Source organism: Panthera onca, chromosome X (assembly GCF_046562875.1).
Source record: "Panthera onca isolate mPanOnc1 chromosome X, mPanOnc1 haplotype 2, whole genome shotgun sequence".
Lineage (NCBI taxonomy): Eukaryota > Metazoa > Chordata > Mammalia > Carnivora > Felidae > Panthera > Panthera onca.
In genome coordinates, this window is record NC_138357.1 from 15944502 (window position 1) to 15968149 (window position 23648).

At 45.8% G+C, this 23648-nt stretch overlaps 1 protein-coding gene and 1 non-coding gene across 2 annotated transcripts in view; both read right to left on the reverse strand.

The window, feature by feature from the left end:
- The window catches only part of FHL1 (four and a half LIM domains 1), a 61996-nt gene that overhangs the window by 23023 nt on the left and 15325 nt on the right, over positions 1-23648 (reverse strand). The window contains exon 2 of the mRNA XM_081793069.1: positions 17310-17383. The gene's annotated coding sequence lies outside the window, so the exon portion shown is untranslated. The remainder of the gene's footprint in view (positions 1-17309; positions 17384-23648) is intronic.
- LOC145714737 (U6 spliceosomal RNA) lies at positions 15305-15409 on the reverse strand. The gene has a single exon (XR_014136954.1). It is a non-coding gene; the product is annotated as a U6 spliceosomal RNA (small nuclear RNA).

Below are 23648 nucleotides of genomic sequence, written 5' to 3' on the forward strand. Positions count from 1 at the left end.
GACCACGTGGAAATCCCGTGCCAACTATGCTAAGGCTACCCTCCATCAATGAGCCACCCAGGGAGGAAGTGGCTTTTGATTCCAAGTCTAGTGCTCCTTGCACCAAACCACAATGCCTCGCGATTAATTACAAAACAAGAAACTGAGTAAGACACTTATCCGGACGACGTGCATATAGGTTCACACGGCGCCGCGCCGTGACAGACTGGCGGCGAGGGACGATCTACGCCCCAACATTAAGGAGGCACTTAGTGTTCGTCGAGTCTGCAGGCTGAAAAGCTGCAAGGTCCACATGGTATCTGATTTTCAGATGTTCCTGTGCTCCTTTTTATCTATTTTTGAAGACGAAAGGTGGCGCCTTGGCTAGAGGTTATAATGGAGGGGCACAAGCCCTGGGCACAAGCCCTGCTGGATGATCTTAGACTGGCAACAGGTCACTGATGCATGCCACCACCAAAGTGCCCGGCTCTGAGTCATAGGTCTGACCTTCAAACGGCCTGCCGGGAAAACAAAACACCATCTTCCTTCCTTACAGAAACCTGCTAGGGGTTTCTCGACTCTGTCTGTGTCAGGGTTGTCCATTAACCCTGTGAGTGTTTCTTTTTGACAGCAGAAGAGTAGCTGGTCATCTGCGGTCTCAGAAGTCGGTCTTTTCTGAAATGGGCACTGGTTTTTCCGAGGTCACGTAACTAACCGAGGCCAGGTGGCTCGTGTTCTATTCATCACTGACTTACCAACTTAGATCGCACCTCCCTGCTTCTATGGACTAACGAGAAAAAGAAAGGTCACCAGCACCGCACTCCCATCTCACGGCAGACACTTCAAAAGTCAACTCTTTGGATTTCAGGAAAAGGGGCTGATGTTTATAATTCGGCGTCATATATGCAAATCGAATGGGAAGTATGGCTACCAGCTGTTTTTGTTCGACGTTAAAACAGAGATCCCCATCACAGTGTTGTGGCGATTCAGTGTGGCAAACCAGCAGCGTTATAAATATCGCAAAACCACATTAATTTTAATTCACTTCAAACTGTCTACTCATTTAACCTCACAAATAAATGCTGAAGCCTACATAAATGATCACAGTGGACAAGGAAGCGAGCAGAGAAGAGATTAGTTCAGGAGCTTAGCAAGTTCAAAGCCAATTATGACCTAACTTTGTCAAAATGGAGAAAACACTATACAAGTTAAATTAACTGTAAGCTTGGGGCGCCTGGGTGGCTCAGTCGGTTAAGCGTCTGACATCGGGTCAGGTCATGATCTCGCGGTTCGTGAGTTCAAGTCCCGCGTCGGGCTCTGTGCTGACAGCTCAGAGCCTGGAGCCTGCTTCGGATTCTGTGTCTCCCTCTCTCTCTGCCCCTCCCCTGCTCACGGCCTGTCTCTGTCTCTCAATAATAAATCAATGTTAAAAAAAATTAAACAAAAAAAAATTAATTGTAAGCTTTCATTTAATGCAAAGACCAGGAATGTTTTGACGACTTTGTTGTTTCGTAACTCAAGGAACGAGCAATAGACATGGAGTCAGAAATGCCAGCGAAGAGTCCCGGGCTCTGTTGGTTCATTTTCCTTCCCCGTCGATACAATGGGGACATTAATACCTGCCCTGCTTTCCTTGTCAGATTGTTTTAGGAACTACATTAAGTCACATGTGCCCAGGTACTGTATGAACTGAAAAGTAATATCAAAATAAAGATTTCTAAAAGAAGAGAAAAATACATACATATATCAGGCTTTGTACCGAAGCAGGTAGGGTGTCCTCGTTTTTCAAGTCTTCGCATGACTCACACCCCACGATTTTCACAAAAAACATATGCCCATTTATCATGCACCATAAAATCTAGGAGCGGATCATTGGCAAAAGACGGACAACCTCCATGACGGGGATTCTCTCTCTCATCAGCCCACACGTTCCAGGAGAGAGAATTTAGAAACAGTCATATGGGTCTTTCGCTTTTACTTAGGGTCTAGGTCTTTAATCCTCTTGTATTTCATTACTATTTCTCTGCAGAGACACAAGGAGCTGGGGACAAATGTATAATAGGCAAGCCCCACATACTCTTGGTTCTTCGCTTTGATCTACAAATCAAAAGCATACTCCTCTGCACACGGGTAGAGGGCAATTTTAGTTGCTTTAAGTTAACTGACAGTTTACCCTTCAGTCTCCACAAAGAGAATAGTTTGGAAAACACCCAACAGAAGAAAACCTGAAGCCAAGAGTAGTTTGAAGACTTCTATCCCAGAAAAACTAAAGAAAACAAGGAGCACTTTTTATTTCTGTTGTGGGAAGGGCTGGAGATTTAGTAACAACTTGAAGAAGTGAGTTAATCCCTTTGTAACATAGCCAAGACAGGGTTTATTTTCCTACTGTTATGATGGTAACTTAGAACACACAGGACAACAATATCAAATATCAATTCCCTCCAGAGCTGTAACTTTCTAAATGTAGTAATTAGTAATTTGTCAAGATCATCGTTCGACATTCACATAGTTTCTACACAGTCATTTGAACCCCCCTGCCACGTTCTGTGGCACATCCTCAAATGCCATCAAGACATAAACCAGGTACCATCTTCATGAAAGAAGGCTACAGGTGTTCCAGACGGATAAACTGAGACATTAAAAAAGATTAAGTGTCTCGCCTTAAGAGAGGGGGGCGAGGTCAAACTAAGAATAGAAACGCAAGTCCTGTCACCTGTCCTGACCATAAATCTAGACAACTGTCCACCTTCCTGCCAACAATAAGTACACAGTCTAATCAATTTCTGTGTGTTTTAAACATACGTGTTGCAGGGAGAGAACGAATCTTCTAAGCGGACCGACGGAAATACTTAGTTACGGGCGGTGCCAGACATACAGGCTATGGAATATAAAGTATTCGTGTACGCAAAACACCTCTTTTCAAAAATTAAATCTGATTGATGGTAATACCTAAATGTTAGTGAAATAACTCAACCACTTGAGTTGTAACGGAAGCCAGATACAGTTTTCACCTGCCCTATCAGACCACAGGCAGTTAATCAGCTGTATTATTGGTGCTTATGCCACCGTCACGGAACAGGCCAGTCACATTCTGAGATCAAAGAGCAAGTCGGCGGTAGAGAGGAATCAAGACCTCTGCGACCCAACGGTCTCTTCTAGGACCAAAGTACACACAGTTCGAGGGTGCCGAGGACTTTTTATGGGGTTGAAAGGGTAGCGCGTCTATCTGAGGAGGCTGGTAAAGTTTCTACAACTCCCTGTGCGTAACGTCGTTGTGTTCCAGAATTTTGTTGTCGTCGTGTTCTGTGGACACATTTAAAATGTAACCACCCGGTTCACCCCACATCCCACACCTACTCCCTTTCCCAAAGACGTCTGCCCTCACTCTTTGGTCTTCCGTAGTACGTTCTCTTGGAAGGTTGGAGATGGGGAACACGGCAGAGACCTGCTTCTACCCTCTGGGGAAGGGGAGAAGCTGCTTGGAAAGGCTTTTAAGGGATCTGCCAGCTAACTCAAGAGTACAAGTGAAGACTTCCAGAAGGAAATATACCCAGCCAACCCCCTGGGCCAAGGGAGAGTGTTTGCACATGATTCTGGGGATTGAGAAGGAAGGGAACAACAACACAGCTTTGCAAGAAGGTAGAGAGCGCTTTCCGTACAACGAGGGTCAAAAGCCATGCACTAACCTCTTTCACCTCCATCCCGCTCTCGCTGTTCCAATTGTAACGAGGGTGTCTTTTTTTTTTTTTTTTTTTTTTTTTAATAATTTGCACTTAACACCTTGACACCACGGTTCGGGATCGGATCCAGCAGAGACCAATTTGGTCCTCAGTTAACTGCTCCTCCCTGCTTTCCAAATAAAATAGATTTTGTTGGAGTGACCAACACTTGCTGTTTATATAACACTTCTAAAGATGAGCCTGCCTCTCCATGAGAAGTGGAAGTTATTTGGCTCCTGTCTCAACAACTGAAAACAAAACCTACAAGGATACCCCCCGCCCCCCTTATTAGGGGTCAGCATCGTCTGAGTCACGAGTAAGTTCAGATTTAAAAATACACCAGTATTCTTTTCCAACTCCATGCCAGAATTCCAGAAAATCTGTTACTTTTAAAATAAGGCTTCCAAATTTTTCCCCCCAGTAAAACTGAGCATTTATTTTACATTTTGCATAGGACTCTATGCCAATTCCTGCACATTTGTGTGGTGCTCAAAAAGCCAGACTCCGAGTGCGTAAAATATATAAAGCTACCTAACTGGTGAAATCTACTGCATTTAGTTTGAAATGCATCCAAAAATAATATGGAATTATGGATAGAGAGATGGGTAGATCTGGTGATCAAACAGATACGGTAAATAACATGTTAATGACGGACTCTAGATGACGGGTATACAGGTGTTCCCCCACGGAATCATTTCCACTTTAACAATCTTCATCATAAGATGTTGGGGGAAAATAAAATATAGCTAAGCAAACATTTTAAAACACAAACTGAAGCCACACACAAGCAGGTGCTGGCTTCCAAAAGGCATTTTAGACTCTGAACACAGAATGTGGTACAATCCAGAACGAAAGTGAGGAACCGCGGCCTCCATCTGAAAGAGATCTGCCAAAGCCATTGTAAAGCTTCTCAGGCATAATCAAAGAAGTCCCGAAAAATCTCCTAACGAACTGCAATATTGCCCACATATGTCTTCAGACTTCGGGTGAGCAGTGTGAGCTATGGGCCAAGAGAGAGACCTTTTAGAAGGTTCCCTAGTCCATTGACATGGCCCCAACTGAGAGATGACCCTAGGAGCCAGCCTCCAACCCCTGAACTACCTTTCCCCTTTTATGGCAGTTTCGAGTGGAAAGCATATACTCATCTGTTTCCAGATTCCTAAAGGTACCAGAAAAAAAAAATCTAAATATAACAGATGGCTAAGCGCTCACGGTAACTGAAAACCAAACTGTAACTTCAGCTTTCTCAGGCTGATACCTTAACACCATGGGTTTAGTGGAACGGTCTTGCTGAAGACCTTTTGTCTTTATTCCCATAACAGGAATATTACCCTGGCTTTGATGGATGACAGATAGGTGTCATCCAAAATTTTATTTTGAGTTGACATTAATAACCTTTACTTATTTCCAAGTCAATCACTAAGTGTTGTCCAGTGTGTTACAATTGACCACAAAACACAGTGGAGTGTGTCCATTGGTTTTTGTCAGTTTCTCAAGTAGTTCAACACACTCTGAAAAACCTAATTCAAATGTTGAAGGCTCTGCAACATTTTTATGAATTCTAGGGTTCCCCACAATATAATGGAAAAACCATTAGAATGGAAGGACCCATGGGCCACCTGGCTGGCTCAGTGGGTGGGGCGCATGACTCTTGATCTCGGGGTCATGAGTTTGAGCCCCACATTGAGTGCAGAGATTACTTAAAATTAAAATCTTGGAAAAAGAAAAAAAAAATGGAAGGACCCTGCATTTGTACTGTTAGTGTTTATTAAATCTATGACCCTCTCTCCCCTCCCCCTGGGTAATATAAACAGCCACTAAACCTTCCCCAGACCTTGGGTAAGTGGTAGCACACTCATAACCTCCTGGTTCTGAACCGCTTTCCACATCCCTTACCACACGTAGCTCTAACCTTTTGCCCTCCTAGCCTCAACCCCAATTCGCCAGTTTTCCTCAAATAAATAAGACCCTCAACTCTGTGTCCTTGGCTGGCCTTCCAAATCTCAACAATACACGTGGGGTGACCGTGTAACATGGGGGAGAGAGGACGGTGATGTGTGCGTGTTTGTACGCTTGCTGTAGTTAGAAAACCAAACACCCCAGAGTCTGAGAAGGGAGCTCATTTCACATTCAACTTACCATCTCTTCTTAGGCATCATCAAAACAAATGCGAGAACCTTAAAAATCTGAAAACAGCTCTAAGAATGTCAAAATTGAAACCACAGAAGGATGTGCACACTCAAGTGTTTGGGGGGGTGACGTATACGGATGCTGGCGGTTTACTTTGAAATGCATCCAAAAATGAAGGTAGACTAACGCACGGACGGATACGTGATGCGGCAAACGCGGTGAAATGTTTAAGTGTAGAACCTGGGTGGTGGGGATGTGAGTACTGACTGCATAACTTCAACTTTTCTGCCTATCTGAAACGTGCATAATGCAATGCTTACAAAACCACGATGCCGTACCGCAATGAGGCGGGAGGGCCTGTTGTGTTCAAGAATATGCTCCAATGATGTCAGGAACACCGGTGTTAGAGGAACAGGGAGTCAGATAAAGATCCTCAGATAGTCCTGGGTAATACCACAGTAATGCTATCTGTGGTTTCCAATTCATAAAATGCCTCTCGTTCAATGAACTGTTTCTCTAGTAAATGCTTGCAAAGCCGCTGCCACTAACTAGTAACCGATGTGGAGGACGTCACAGAAAACATCGGTATTCCCGCTCCGAAACAGGTTCCAGTTTCCCGGCGGAAGCAGAGTGCGGTCGTGCCCCCTCCCCCACAGGTCTGTTTCCCCCCGCAGGTCTGTCCCAAGACCCCCAGCAGATGCCTGAAGCCACAGATAGCACCGAACCCTGCAAGAGACTATGGTTTTTCCTCTACACACACACCTATGATAAAGTTTAACGTATAGGTCAGGCGCAGGAGATGAGCAACAGTAACTACTAGCAGAATAGACCCAGTATAACAACGTCCTGTTAGAAGGTTATGTGAGTGTGGTCTCTCTCTCTCTCTCCCACAATATCTTAGTGTACGCGCTCTTCCTTCTCGCAACGATGATGTGAGGTAAAATGCCTACGTGATGAGGCGCAGGGAGGTGAATGACGCAGGCACTGTGACGCAGCATCAGGCGGCTTCTGATCTTGACGCTACACCGGGAGGACCACCCGCTTCCAGACCATGGCTGACCAGTGACAGAAACCCCAGAACGCGAAAGCACAGGTAACGGGGAACTACTGTCCAGTTTAAGACAGGGGCCCCGGGGCGCCTGGGTGGCGCAGTCGGTTAAGCGTCCGACTTCAGCCAGGTCACGATCTCGCGGTCTGTGAGTTCGAGCCCCGCGTCAGGCTCTGGGCTGATGGCTCGGAGCCTGGAGCCTGTTTCCGATTCTGTGTCTCCCTCTCTCTCTGCCCCTCCCCCGTTCATGCTCTGTCTCTCTCTGTCCCAAAAATAAATAAAAAACGTTGAAAAAAAAATTTAAAAAAAAAAAAAAAAAAAAAAAAAAAAAAGACAGGGGCCCCAACCACACGCTTGACTCTCTCTGTGCCTCCGACTGTCCCAGTAATAAAAACAGAAAACACCCTGGAGAGGACCGAAGGAGTTGGCCCAAGAGCCTGTGGAACATCTGTAAGGACTGAGGATACAGAGGGCACAGCTTGGAACGTTAAAGGAAGGGCTGAGAGTGACGGAACACGTTGTATTGTCTCCGGGTTCAAACCTGTCACGTGAGCCCCGAGCCAAGAGTGGAACTCACCTTCTCCAACCAGTGAGCATCTGAACCCCTTTAGTGAGCAAAAGGCACCACTGACTGTGAATGCCCTACCACACACATGCACACACACGCCGACAACCACGTGCACAAACCCATCACCAGAATCCACAGAAAAATCTCCACTGGTTCTGGAAAAGAGACACTTGGGATGTCTTAAGTAAATTACTAATTCATAGTCCTGAAGAACGTATATAAACGGTCCCGTCACGTACGCGTATCGCGTGGTTTGAGAGGTGTCGACAGACTCGCAAAGACCACAAATTCTCATCCAACTACCTAAGGGCCACTGCTTTACTACGTAGGTGAAGAAGTGGTACGGAAATGTATTTGATTTTTTTCTTTAACCTCTCAGTGAGAGATGCTGTATCTGTATCAAGTGTGAAGCTGATCTGGCTGATAGGATAGGGGAAGGGGGCCGCTGTTCTAAATACATTTCGCAGATTTCATCCTTTTTAGTTGAATTGATTTGATGCCTAGAGTTGTTTAAACAAAATGCAGATATTAACAATTAAAGAAAAAAATCAAATGAATTATGGCCAGTATTAGCACAGCTCTCCCATAACGATAGGATAATGATGGTGACGATGATCATAAGGAGGATGCGGGTGCTACTCTTTCTCGAAAGCATTGTCAAGGGCTTCAGCCTTCATGGTTGGATGTCTGCAAAAGCTGGGACCTCAGCTGTGCCTGTTGTACGGACCGTGATAAAACGGACACGATTCCACTGTGAAGCTGTGACTTGAATCTAGTAAGTTTCAAACCCAGGACTCAGTGACTATCCAACATTCATCTCTCAAGGATGGATCTCTTTACAGGCGAGCATCTGTTGGCTTCTCAAGTCTCTGTCCTATTAATAGACAAGGTGATGATAGAGAAAGCCGTAAAACGACTTCCATATCCACAGAGTTTTATGACGTTACAAGAACTTCATAAAAACATTACGTATTCACAAGTTCCTATTTGACTTGAGCCAAACTTGATAACAGAAACGAACCCTGTTATTTCACTGGTGAATAAGGGTGCAGCCGCACTCATGTCCCCCTCTCTCCTCGGCCTCTGTGCGATGCTTGTTAATCACTGATGGGCTCCTTTGCTTTGGTTTTAAAATTTATTTATTTATTTTGAGGGACAGAACGGGAGGGAGGGGCAGAGAGAGAGAGGGAGAGAGGGAATCGCAAGCAGGCTCCGTGCTGCCAGTGCAGAGCCCGATGCCGGGGCTTGATCCCACAACCGTGAGATCATGACCTGAGCTGGAATCGAGTCGGACCCTCAACCAGCTGAGCCACCCAAGAACGCCTCCTCTGATGTGGTTTCAAAGAGAATTCACATATATGAGTCTGCCCCTAGAGAAGATGAAGGAACTTGCCAACAGGTGAATTCTCCATGAAAAACTAACACAGGATACACAAGCCTTAAATAAAGTCAAGCACTCGGACTCGATTTTGGATACATCATTAAACTTTCTGAAACCCGAGTGTCCTTCCAAGTCTCAAAGCAGCATATGGAAGAGGATAAAAAGTTTTAAAGGGTCATTTGAACCAACTGAAGTCCCAGATGGTTTGACTCGAGCTACCTTAGAGATCAGGTAGCCCATGTCTTCATTTCACATCCAGCGGGTACAGGTGGAAAGCTAGACTTCCATTTCAGTGCCACAATCTGGCTTTTTCCATGGGAATCCTCATCAAACCCAACCTTTATTATGACCTCCATGGCACAGCTTAATATGCTCAAATATGAAATATGGTTTAGACATTTATATGCGTGCCAACTTATAATCCTGTGACGAAGATACTTTTTAAAAATAAAAAAAATGTGCAATATCCAATCAGTGTTCCCACTGATGTAATATTCTTACAAATGGCTCCCTCATAAGAATTTCTTATAGACAGTTCATTCACATTAACTACACAATACTTTATTTCACTGAAAAGAAAATGATTTCCTGGGGCCATCAGTAATGTGGTGTGCATGTGTGTGTTTCTGCAAAAGACTTGCCAGCTTTCTCTCCAAGTGCTATATGAACTCTGATAGAAGACGACCGAAAGAAGCCCAGACTCTGGAATTCCACTTTCCGAGAGTGCAGTTAGGACCCTTCCTCTAAGTGAGGCAGTTTCTCTCCTCCAGTGAAAATGAATTCCTTCTATCTCGGAGGCTGGGAAAGTTAGGAGATGTACAAGAGGTCAAAATTAAGTCCATTAAATCCCAGCCCCGGATTTAGTCACCATAGAGACAGGGGAGATAAATAAACCAGTAACCTTAACAAATGTGCTGCACCTTTGCCAGACATATCTCTGACTTACCATTATTTTTACTTAAGTATCTTTCAGTCCAAACATAACTGACGATGAAGACGACAAAACCAAACAGAACTAGGCCCAAAAGAAATAGGAATGCTCATGCAGGCAAAGGGCAGGCAAGGAGTCAAGAGCTACCCCCCTTAGTAATGCGCTCTCTGTTCCCCTTGAAAAGCGATTGCAACATGGAGCTCCAGAGGCAATGACATATGGGGAAAATATGTGGTGCTAAAGCCAGAGGAAACCATGTCAAAAAAGAAAAACAGACATGAAGTAACTGACCTAATTAAAGGAGAAACGCACACTTCCAGCAGGGAAACAAGTATATGTGACCCGGGGAGCACAGCCGGAGGGGAGGGGATGCTGGACGAAGGCTCGGGACGCTGGAGGGGATTTTTGTCACTTAGCTAAATGCCACCAGAAGGGAAAACAGGTACTGCCCTTGCACTACGGCTCTGCGAAGGTTCTGCTTAAGTGGACAGGGAGCCTTGAGACATCAAGAGTCGCTCCCTGGCCGCACAGCAGTGAAAAGCTCGGAGACAAATGGTTATACTTTAACACGTGGGACACCAAGGGGCCTCTCGACCAACCGCAGAGAACAGACGAAACATGGGCAAAGAGAGGAAAAAAGGAAGAAAACCGAGAGGTCAGGGTGATGGAACGAAGCAGCAGGGAGGAGTTCTAGCATGACAGCCCCGTGTCTAGGCTCTAGGCGGGAGTCCTCATCACGAGCCACGGTCGTTTACACAACACCAATGGCTTGTGGCATGGGGTCGAGAAGGTAGAAGCTGAGGAGTCTCGACCTCTAAGCGAGCCGTAGACTTCGGGTAAAATGTGCAAACAACAGGACAAGTAATATGAATAAAACCTCAAATGAAGTGTTACTTCTAGCTCTCGTCCACACGCACGCTGGCACTTTACGAGGCTATCATCACAGCACATAGACAACGGCCGTATTAGACAAATTCTCCCATATTGGTCTGCAAGCATCAAGGTTATCATTTTGAACAGATTCATGGAATTCTCCTGCATGCACGTATCCTACTTACTTAACCAAGAATCTTGCTTGAGCACACGAATGTTTAGATCCTAACTTTCTGTCCCTACAAATACCACTGTGACGAATACCCGCAACATGCGGCTTTTCTTTTCTTCTCGTAGAACAATTTGCTTCTTGGAGCGCACGTCCCGAAATAGGACTACTGGATCAAGGGGTACCGATCTGTGACTTGGACCACAAGGTGCCACAAAATGTTCTAAAAGGCTTATGACCAACTTGCAGAGCTCCCAGCAGTAAGCGCTTCTCAGTTTCAAGGTAACCAACCATATGAGCACTACGTGTTTTCTGTTGTGTCGGCTTAAAAGGCAAAAAATATACCTTCTTGCTGTTGCATGCCACTGAGGCTGCGCATTTTGCCATATGCATTTATTCACTCTGACAGGACGCGCATGTCTTTTGCCTCTCCACCCACCGGAGAACTCATTCAGCCAGCGGCTATGGAGCGCCTACCACAGGCCAGGCACGTGCCAGGCCTCACAACCCACGCGGGCTCTGTGCGTAAGATAGAAATGAATGATTTTATCACCTCCGCCACAAACTTTCCTGGCACGTTCTCATTATTTTTTTCCTCAGCTTTACTGAGGTTGAATTAACGAAAATCGTACACATCGAAGGTATCCGGGATGATCTGACACACGTACGTTCTGTGAGTTCATTACCACAATCAAGTTAGGTAACACACCCACCACCTGAGACGTCCCGTTTCTGTGTGGGTGGTGAGAGCACTGAAGGTCTGCTCCCTCAGGAACTTTTTATGGATTGGAGTCCGTTGATCTCTTCTTGACTACTTCTATCATTTTATAGCTTACAGGTTATCATTTATCCAGGGACTGGATAACTAACTGTCCCATTTTCTATGGTCTCATTCATAAGTTTTCCAAGCGTCTCATAAATATATTCTCTGATAATTACAAAATTAACAGCCCTAATCCCTACTTCATGATTCCCGAGCTTTACCACATGTGGCTTTTTTACTACAAGTACTTAACTTAAAGCAAGGGTTTTTTTTTTTTAATGTTTATTTATTTTTGAGAAAGAGACACAGAGCACAAGCAGGGGTGGGGCAGAGAGAGAGCCACCCAGGCGTCCCCCAAAAGTCCATTATTTTTAATACAACATAGCCCGTGTAAAAGAGAAGTTTAATTTTTATTTTAAAACTTGCTTTAGGGAGCCTGGGTGGCTCAGTCGGTTAAGCGTCTGACTTCAGTTCAGGTCACGATCTCACGGTTCATGAGTTCAAGCCCCATATTGGGCTCTGTGTTGACAGCTCAGAGCCTGGAGCCTGCTTTGGATTCTGTGTTTCCCTCTCTCTCTCTCCCCTCTCCCACTCACATCCTGTTTCTCTCTCTCTCAAAAATTAAAAAAAAATTAAATTGGCTTTTAAACGTTATCCTACCACAATGAGAAGTGAACTCAGGTTTATCTATGAAGATCTGACCACAAATAGCCTGCCTAAGATCTCTTTCTCTTTCTTAGGCCAAAGAAAAAGATTTGTCAAAACATCACTGCATGACTGCTTTTTCGTAGGATTGCTTTAGGGTCAAGTCCCCTTGCTACTCAAAGGGACATAGGTCCTCGGACTAGCAGTGGTACAATCTGGGGCTTACTGGAGTTGTGTAATCTCAGGCCCTACCCCAGACCTCCTGTGTTAGGATCCACAAGTGAAAGTTTGAGGAAACACTGGGGTAGACCACAGGAACCTGCCAAATTCTGCCGATGCTCCTTCTCTTAATCAGACACCATCAGAAGGTATCTCTTTCCTCAAATGTTTGTCCCCAACCCTTTCTTAAAAAAGTAACCTCTACACCCAATATGGGGCTCGAACTCACGACCCCAAGATCAAGAGTCGAATGCTCTACTGACTGAACCAGCCAGGCACTCTCAACCCTTTTAATGCATGCCCTTAAATTAAAATGAGTATCACCAAACATCATGTACCTGAAAATTACAAGCTAGTATTTTCAGAGAAAGGATGGCTCTCAGTCTATAGCCTCAATTTCATCCGGACATGAGCTTTCTTGAAAACTCACTTGCCTGAAAGAGCCCTGCAGGTCTTAAAAACGAGTAAAACATTCAGATAATGGCCACATTAAACACTGAGATAAAGGACCTCTGTCCTTTGTATCAAGGAGGTGAGAGGGTGGTAGGGACCCTGGCAAATTTCAGAGTTCACGCTCCAGCCAAAGGCACGGCAGCTATCCGGCTGTTCAGCCTAGTGTTGCCCAAAAGGAATACAGGCTCAATGTTGCCAGATCTTCTGATATTTCAAGAGAAGCTGAAAATCTGGATTTTTGAAACATGTGAAATCTCTCAAATTTTAAATGCTGGCAATTCACTTAAAATTTTAAAAGAACACCTCTGTGTGCCAGATTCAGCCCACCAGTTTGAGACCTTGGCTCTGGACTGATGGTTTCCAAATTCTTTAAGCTTGTGGAAGCCATCTGTGCTAAATCTCGTGCTCTCTTGCTGGTACACGAAGAAGAGAGGTCACATTGATATAAATGGTACAAACCAAATCACTATGACTACCACATTTTAAATTTGTGTTTTGTGAATATTAAAAACTGCCAAATCAATAATTAAAGTGACCATATGTCAGTGATACAAATATTTCCTAGATGTGAAATACATGTTTAATTCTTAATTAACAACACTGTCATTCCTACAGAAACAAATACAAAGAGTACCCAGCTCATGTGTATGTTAAGAATTATGTTGGGTTCAGGGCTCCTGGCAGGCTCAGTCAGAGAAGTGTGCCACTCTTGATCTCAGGGTCGTGAGTTTGAGCCCCACGTTGGGTGTAGAGGTTACTTGAATGAATGAAAACTTTAAAAAGAGTAAAAAAAGAATTATGTGGGGTTCAAGTTTTTGTTCCAGGGCACCAGGGTGGCTCGGTCGGTTAAGCATCGGACTTCGGCTCAGGTCATAATCTCATGGTTTGTGAGTTTGAACCCCACATCGGGCTCTGTGCTGACAGCTCAGAGCCTGGAGCCTCCTTCAGATTCTGTGTCTCCCTCTCCCTCTCTCTCTTTTCCCCTTCCCTGCTCACACTCTGTCCCTCTGTCTCAGAAAAATAAACAAACATTAAAAAAAGTTTTTGTTCCATACAATTCTATAATGAAAAGGTGGCCAAGTGGAATAATTTCAGGTTCTTGAAAATAAAGTTTACCTGTGATAAAGTTTACTACTTTCCTAAAGTGTTCAAGTGTTTTAAGCAAATTTACCAAATTTGTGTATAATTTGTGTGTACAAAACACACAATTTACATTTGCTTTCACTTTGGGGCGCTTGGGTTCCGGGCACAGGTGCGCCCCAGCAACACCCGTATACTTCATTACTTGTGCGTTCCTGCCTGGAGGTGCCAGACATCACAGTCTCAGAGAGCAGACTGGAGACAGGGACTTTGAACTGCACCCCTGAACCCATCCAGGCCTACTCAATACTGGGCAATTTAATTTAAAAAGGAAAATCGGGGGCACCTGGGTGGCTCAGTCGGTTAAGCATCCAACTTCGACTCAGGTCATGATCTCGTGGTTTGTGAGTTCCAGCCCCACGTCGGGCTCTGTGCTGACAGCTCAGAGCCTGGAGCCTGCTTCGGATTCTGTGTCTCCCTCTCTCTCTGTTCCTCCCCTGCTTGCACTCTGTCTCTCTCTCAAAAATAAAGATTAAAAAATTAAAAGAAAAAAAAAAGGAAAATCAACTTTCAGTTTCCCCATCTGCAAAAAGGAAAATCATCCAGGGATGTCCCACAGTTGAAGAAGATCAAGATGAAAACGTATTATCCTTTTTCTTTTGTTCACGCCTACATTCCCGGCTTACTACGTAGTAGGGCTGAATTAATGAAGACATCAATAAGAAAAGCGAAGAAAGATCACAAGATACAACTACACTGTGACTGGAACTGCTTCACATCAATCCTATAGATTTCTATCACAGTGCAACGGAATTTAACAGATTTGATTAAGTCACAGAATTTAACAGATCTGATCAAGTTGTGGGGCGCCTGGGTGGCTCAGTCGGTTGAGCGTCCGACTTCGGCTCAGGTCATGATCTCACGGTTTGTGGGTTCGAGCCCCGCGTTGGGCTCTGTGCTGACGGCTCGGAGCCTGGAGCCTGCTTCGGATTCTGTGTCTACCTCTCTCTCTGCCCCTCCCCCACTCGCATTCTGTCTCTCTCTGTCTCAAAAATAAACATCAAAAAAAATTAAAAAAGAAAAAAAGATTTGATCAAGTTGAGAAACTCACTGCTCTAAAAGGAAACCCAAATGGGGCACCTGGGTGGCTCAGTCGGTTAAGCGTCCGACTCTCGGCTTCGGCTCAGGTCATGATATCACAGTTTGTGAGTTTGGGCCCCACACCGGGCTCTGCGCTGACAGCACAGAGCCTGCCTGGGATTCTCTCTCTCCCTCTCTCTTTCCCCTCCTTTGCTCTGTCTTTCAAAATAAATAAACTTAAAAAAACTTATTGTATTTATTTTTTTTTAAATATGGAATGCCTCACGAATTTGTGTGCCATCCTTAGGCAGGGGCTGTGCTAATCTCTGTAATCATTCCAATTTTAGTGTATGTGCTGCTGAAGCGAACACTAAAAAAATTTTTATTTTTTTATTTATTAAAAAAATTTTTTTAACGTTTATTCATCTTTGAGAGACAAAGAGAGACAGAGCATGAGCGGGGGAGGGGCAGAGAGAGGGAGACACAGAATCCGAAACAGGCTCCAGGCTCTGAGCTGTCAGCACAGAGCCCGACTCGGGGCTCGAACCCACAGACCGCGAGATCATGACCTGAGCCGAAGTCGGAGGCTCAACCGACTGAGCCACTCAGACGCCCCTAGAAAAAATGTTAAAAGGAAACTCAAAGATGCTAAGTTTGGGTCAAATTAAAGATGTCACCGGAGTGGTTTAATATCACAAAATCACTTCAGATATGTATTCAAAAACCTTCCATTAGAATGTTTCATTTATAAGAATACACATAGCTTCCGTCGAAGTTTTCTACGATGAAGCGTACCAAGGTTGCAGATGGCTACAGGCAACCCAAGCCAGGTCCCCCCACCCCCGGCCAGTGTTTCTAACCAGGCTGACGGGCTATGCCCTTCTGTGGACCTCCTTCCACCATCTAGTCTCTGTTGCTGTGGGAAAACAAAGGCAAGCCGCCCTCGGGTTCCTCAGAGGACAGTGAGAGTCATAGTTCTGCTCTGGTGGGGGACGACCTAAGATTTGATTTGAAGACAGGTTTCTATCGTTAACGAATAAAAGTTTGAAAACAACCATTTTAGGTAAAGGCTATGGATGACAGCCACGGCAGGGCCCAGACCGAGCCAGCAGGGTGCATCTCTCACAGCTGACAAATGGCCGAGGCTTTGGTCTCTGGGCCGGTCCGAAGCCCCAGGCCCTGGGGAGACCTTCCAGCTTCCATGTCATTGAGGAAACTGACAAAATTCCAAGTAAACACTTCTAAAAGTCTGTCCTTTTTTTTAAATTCTTTACGGTGTCAATATATGTATTTTAAAATGTGTGAAGAAGGTGGCAGCAAGCAGGGATACCGGAGACAACTTTGGCCAGCTAAGTGAGCATCTGCCCTAACGGAAAGCAATGACCCTCATCGAAAGCGAGACCGAGCAGAGGCAGAGGGCGGGGGGCGGGGCATACACCAAAACGCAGCAAGCTTCTGACGGACAGAAGTGCGAATCCTGACTGGTCTGCCGCTGGCAAATGTCACCTCCCCTCCCGCAAACGTGTGCATGGCGGGGCACAGAGAGCAGCAAGACTGGGGCCCCTTACGCGGGGCCTGGATGAACCCTCTCTGAGATGTGCGAAGCTGAATGTCCCGTCTCTCAAGGAGAGCACTGAGTGACCCTGAATCTTCATCACGGAGTGTATATAAGCCCTGTGGCTAAATGACGACCGAGGACGTCTGTGCAATGTGCGCTAAATGAAAGGGTTGCTCGATCTGGCTGTTCACACGGGGGCAGCCACGCTCTGAACTTCGATTCTGAGCTGAAAACGACGGGCTGGCCCTCGCTGGCATAACCCAACGGAAGCCCTCTCTGGAGTTCCTACCCCAGATCTTGCACAAAGATCCCTCCCCGACAGCTGATTGGGTCAGCCCCGCCTTCTCCCGCAGTCTCCCTGCTCGATGCCAGTACTGCTCGGCGTAGCTTTCCTGCTCCCTACTGTTCACGCTGGGGCATGAGCACATCTTTATCTTCAGGCAGACCTTCTAACGGTTCTGTTGTGCTTGGCACCTTCACTTTTCATGCCCCCAAATTAAAAGTAAATGAGATTGGTTTTTCCCCTTGAAAAGCCAGTCCCCAGAAAGCGGATATTTAGGATAAGCAGGGATATTTGCTGGGTCAATTAAAATGAATCCTGTTCAGTCTACTGTACAACTAAAGCTTTTTTTTTTCCACAGTGTCAACCCCAACACCACTAATTGGAAGGCTGAAGGTCGGTGTACGAACTTGTGGCCGTCAGTCAAACTTACCTCACGCTGGATGTGTGGTGACTGGGATGTATTCAGCAAGGGCTGGACACGGTGGACAACAACTTCCAACGTGCCTAAGTTAGGAAAAAACGAGAAGCGAGACGCAAAGTTACCTTTTCAGAAAAGAAGTTAGAAATTCCAAAAAAAAAAAAAACAAAAACCACCCAAAGCCTACTTCCTTCGAAATGCCTCACGGTAACACATTCTACTTTATATTTACAACCCTTAAAAGTTAAACCGCCCGGATGTTCCACATACTTCCCCAGTGTCTGTTTATCCTACAACATTTGTGCCGGCACCGGGTCTAGCCCCTCATCATCAGGCTGCCTTAGCTCAAACACTCAGCATTGTTAGCACAGTGAGCTCATGGCCTATTTCAGTTTTAAATTAACATTTGGCAATCACCCGGGTAATCAAAACAAATGACTCAGTCGTTTAGAATAGATTTATTAGTTGAGCCTTTTTTTCCCTCTCTTTTAACATCTTTAGAATATTTTGCCACAGGAGGGCTCAGATCCAGGCAGAATGTAGAGCACAAGTCACCAGAGGAATATTTAGAGGTGTTTCCATGGAGACGAGGTGCCGTGTGACCACTGAAGTTATCTCCAATCAACAACAGCATCAGGATGCAGGCTGGTGGGCAGGCTCATCCCTGCCCGGGGCGGAGGGCTCAGCATCACCAGGAAACAGGTGTGCTCTGTGCTGTTCCCATCACCCAAGCAAAGACAGTCCCCTGACAGGCGGCCCTCCTCGAGCCCTTGAGGCCTCCCCAGAGGCATCTCACTGCCTTACCCATCCCCACCCCCCCCCCCCATTCAAAGGGCTGGCTGGGAGAAAGGAGGCGTGTGAAATCCTGAAACTCATACCAAGAGCACTTTTATATCAGCTGTGAAATGTACACGAGCAAATGAAATCTGAGGGAAAGATCGCTCCCTGTGAGGAGGGCCCCCATCTGTTCTGTTCACTGCTCTATCCCCGTGCCCAGAACAGTGCCTGACTGCCACACAGGAGCCTCTCGAGAAGTATCTATGGAGTGAAGCAGGGCAAACCTAAACCATGGGTTCTAACCAGGCTCATAACTGCCCCTCTTCCGCCCCCAAGCAACCATTTCCGGGCTGATCGCCTAACAAGCAGGGGTTAGAGATTTTTTTTAAATATTAACGTGCTGGAAAATAAATCGCTGGTCCGGTTAGCTCAATAGGCTAATGGGTTCATCTGTTTAGAGATCTTAATGACAACTGTCACGTTCAAGACAACTCTCCCGAACTCAAAATGGACAAGTGTGCTGACTACAGGGACAGACAGGTTCTTGTCTGCCAGATCAAAAGCCCGGAGGAGGGGACTCCGTGCCAGCAGCGAAGAGCTAGCTTTCAAAGGCAAACGTCTGAAAGTGACGGACTTCAAAGAAACACCTTCTCGTCCTCTTCCCACCTCTATTTAACTAGAGATAATATTTTCACGTTCTGCCCTACGAATACACATTACTGGTTTCATGCTACGTCTCGTTTGTTCCACAGAACTTAAAGTGTCTTTGTCTGGGTGGCAGGGACGGAAATCCCGCCTTTCTTTCCTCACAGTACTCAGCACAGCACGTATACATGAAAGGTTTCGCCCGGTCTCTTTTCCCACTACCCACAACCCATTCACACGGAACTCACTGTTTCTAGAAGGTGCCACACCCTGGCGTGCAACCGTGGTGAGAATGCGGCACGGCACAGATGTTCACAGCAAGAGTCAGACTGCCTGGGTTCGAACACCGGCCCTGCCTTATGCCAGCTGAGCCTCACAATGGTAAGCGACTTCACAGACAGGCTGTGAGGTGACAAGGGGGCGGCGCATACAGAGCGCTTCACAGTGCCCCACATGCAGCAGGTACTCCCCAGATGGGAGAGAGAGACAGCGATCACCATTACCCCAGCAGGCGCAGAGCGGGAGTGTTCTCACACTCGGAGGAGGGGCTCGCGTGCCGCCACAAATCTCTGGCACCAAACACACCCGTTTAGATTCAGTCCAGCTTAACCTTCAAACCTGAATCCGCCACACGCTAGCCTTAACGTGCTATTTCACTTCGCTCCCCCTTCTGGAAATCATTTTTCCCGGAGATGGGGTTCAGCACGCACCGGGCTCTACTTGAAGGAATCAGTTCTGTACTTAAAGAACCGGGATCGCAGCCCCCTTGACGCCCCAACCCTGCCAGTGCCTTCCGTGCCTTCCCTGTCTGCTCCCCACCTCTGCGAGTTCAGGCTTCGAGGGGCTGGGGCGGAGGGGCAAGAGGCCGGTCTTCTAGTAGCCAAAACCGAGACCCTTGGGGCTCTCCTTTTCGTAGGAAACCCTTGCATGTCATGTCCCCAGACACCCTCCAGAGGGCAGAAGAGAGAAAGGCCCGAAGGCTGAGCGGGCGGAGCTCACACACGGGGGTCCGACCCGGAGCCCCGCCAAGGTCAGCTCCACAGTTCGTGCTTTCACTGTCAAGGACTAGACCACCAAGAGTGATAAAAACGTGCAGCGAGATTTCACCACAGCACCTGTAGCTCCACTTCACTGTTGGTGCCAGGGCGTCCCGCGTCACACTCAGTGGGGGCCGGGAGGAAGAAGACACTCGTGCAGGTACACGTGTGCACGTGGAACCGCGCCTCTGACCACGCGGGGCACAAACCGTGTCGACGATTTTGCACAAGTCAGAATATAAAAACCGAACGGCAGCCAAACACACTGGGTAAAATGTGAGGACAGCCAAGTAAAACCCAAACACTTTAGGGTCAGCCATGCTTGAAACTAAATCATGTGAATCTTACCACACCCTGACAGAATAAGTCAAATTAGACAAACCTTTTGTGTGACTGCAGAAGAAGCCAGGAGCTACGATCTAGCGACGTTTAACGTACACAATCATCCTCCTTCGGGTTTGGCAACAGTATCGTGGCCACAGACACTGGTGACCCTGTCACACTACTGACAGCCAAGCTTACACGACCCCCAAGTCACCGATCGATTGGGTGAATTATGTGGAAAAATAAAATCGAGAGACAGCTGCTGTCTGAATGAAACTAAAAGACCAGTTGAATCAATCAAAATGGATGAACCCCACAGATTCAGTCTTCTCTAAATTCTCTGAAATGTGATCGTCATGGTAACCATTCCTTTATCATGCTTTTCCTTCAGAAAAGATATTCTTCTTTCCTTCAGTAAGATACTCTTTTCCTTCAGAATATTCTTTTCCAACCTAAGAAACCAAAGAGTACTGAACCCCAAATATCTTTTATTTTAATTTTCTTTAACATTTCTTCATTTGAGAGAGAGAGAGAGAGAGAGAGAGAGAGAGAGAGAGGGCAAGCATGGGCAGGGGAGGGGCACAGAGAGAATGAGACACAGAATCTGAAGCAGGCTCCACGCTCCGAGCTGTCAGCACAGAGCCCAATGCAGGGCTCGAACCCACGAACCTCGAGATCATGACCTGAGCCAAAGTTGGACACTTAACCGACTGAGCCACCCAGGCGCCCCTATGAACCCCAAATATCTTAATTAGGTACACTTAGGATGGCAACGGGCGGCTCACAAGTCTCATTTTTCCTATTTTTATTCAAGTGCTCACACTACTATGGTAGTCAGAAACATTGGCATATGTACCGTTCAAAACGCATTTTAAATGTTACCATAGATGTGATAAATACAGATGAGCTGGCCACCATCTCCGTACTTTTAGCAGAACTGATAAACTGGCTCTCGTTCAGCAAAATAATTTACTGGTAAAAATAAATACAGATGAGGGGCGCCAGGGTGGCTCAGTCTGTTAGGCGTCCGACTTGGGCTCAGGTCATGATCTCATGGTTGGGAGTTTGAGCCCCGCATCGGGCTCTGCGCTGGCAGCGTGGAGGAGTCAAACTACTCTTGACAAATGTTTTCGCTGGAGTAGTAAAACGTTAAGAATACTTTTGCAACAACAACAAACATAAATAAGTGGGACTACATCATACTATAAAATGCTTGAGCACGGCAAAGGAAACCATCAACAAAATGAAAAGGCAGCCTACTGGATGGGGAGAAAATATCTGCAGATCATATATCCGACAGGGCTAGTATCCAATATACAAAGCCCTCATACAACTCCATGGCCAAAACCAAACAATCTAATTAAGAGATGGGCAGAAGATCTCAACGGACATTTTCCCAAAGAAGACATTACAGGTGGCCAGCAGGTACGTGAAAAGATGCTCAATGTCATTCATCATCAGGGAAATGCAAATCAAGACCACAGTGAGTTTCTACCTCACAGCAGTCGGAATGGCCATCATGAAAAAGACAAGAGAACACGAGAGTTGGTGAGGATGTGAGAAAAGGGCACCCCTGTGCACTATGGGTAGGGATGTAAACTGGTGCGGCTGCTATGGAAAACAGTACAGAGGTTCCTCAAAAAATTAAAAATGGAACTATCATATGATCCAGCAATCCCACTTCTGGGTATCTATCCAAAGAAAAGGAAACCACTAGCTTGAACACACAATACACCCCCCCCATACACACCCATGTTCACCACAGCATTATTTACAATAGCCAAGTCATGGAAACCACCTAAGTGTCCACTGACTGATGAATTCATAAAGAAGAGATGCTATTATACGTGCTGTGAAATATTATTCAGCCATTAAAAAGAATAGAATCTTGCCATTTGCAATGACATGGATGGCCCCAGAGGGCATTATGCTGAGTGAAATAAGTCAGACAGAGAAAGACAAATACCAAACAATCTCACTTATATGCGGAATCTTAAACAAACAAACAGAAAAAGCTCATAGATACAGAGAACAGAGTGGTGGTTGCCAGAGGCAGAGGGTCAGGGGTGGAAGGAAGGGGGTCGAAAGGTTAAAAAACAAAAAAACAAAGACTAGAGCTATTTTTCCATGTATATCATTGCATAATTGCTGGTAAAAGAGCTTTATGAGAATAAAGTAGAAAACAAAAACAACATAATAAAACTTTAAGAATACCTAAGAACAAAAAAAAAAAAGCCATCAGTAACAGTGTAGAGGAAACTAAAATTATCAGGCATTAGGAACAAATGGGAACAACACAAAACAAAACAAATGGCGAAATCCAGCAAGAAAAATGGAGTGGCAAATATTTGCTAAAGTCAAAAGGTAAAACCTTAAAATTCTTGTCCTTTGCCCTAATGTTCAATGGTATTTTTGTTGTGTTTTAAAAATATGAAGATGGATGTCCTTTCAATGACTAGTACAACAGCTCCCAACTAAAACAAATGATAAAATAAAAATCCACTTAATTGACTGATAGGCTCGAATTAGTCATTGCCAAGTTTACAACTTTCCCACAACTCCAAGCATTCTTTCGTTAAGAAACGGGATTTGTTTCCCCTGCCAGGATGACCGTGGGTAGCTTTCTGGGTGACTACAGTTCTGTATATTTTTACATAACTCACTGGGGAATACCCGCTCCCTAAGTCAAAGTGATGAGGGACAGAGGATGAACAGATCCAGAGAATGTGACAAGTCCGACAGAAGCATCTAGAGCACGCTGGCTGTCTCAGAAGTTTGAGAGGCAGTACTGGGCCAAAGACATTCTAATACTGCCCTCACTCCCATAAACCATCACCAAATCCTGTCCGTTTGTCCCGCAAAAGAGCCTCCAGACCTTCTCTTCCTTACGATCTCATTTTTGCGATCCCAATCTCACCCATTATCACTTCACACCTAGATTACTTCATCACACACGCTCCCCTCAGATTAATTTTTCAAATGTGCCACCTTGAATGCATCACTCCCTTTTCCCTAAACCTTCCTCCACTGCAATCTACAGACCAAGTTTCTAGCACGACATCCAAGGCCTTCCCATCAGACCCACGTTTCACCCTCCCCCATACCCAACTCTGGCTTTGGCTGACTCCCGGCCTCCGGGCTTTGTCACCACCGGAGAACAGGTGCTTCGGCTCATGCCACTCTCCCCTAAACCAGTGATTCTCAAACTCTGGCTGCACCTGCAGACCCAGAACCACTAGTGACGTCTGGGTGTCCCCCCACAACCAATTCCGTACGATGAATCTAACGTACAACTAAATTTGAGAACCACTGCCCCAAATTCCTACGGTCCATGGCTGTGAAAGTTTAGTGGGCATCAGAATCTCCTGGGAGAGCGGGAGTTGTTAAAACATGAGGTGCTGGGCCCCACCCCCAAGGTTTCTGATTCAGTAGGTCTGGGGCAGGCCCAGGAATCTGCATTTCTAACACGCTCCCAGGTGATGCTGATGCTACAGGCCCAAGGATCCCACTTTGAGAAACACTGGTCAAGAGTTAGAATTAGTATAATTATATGGTACAGATATGTACT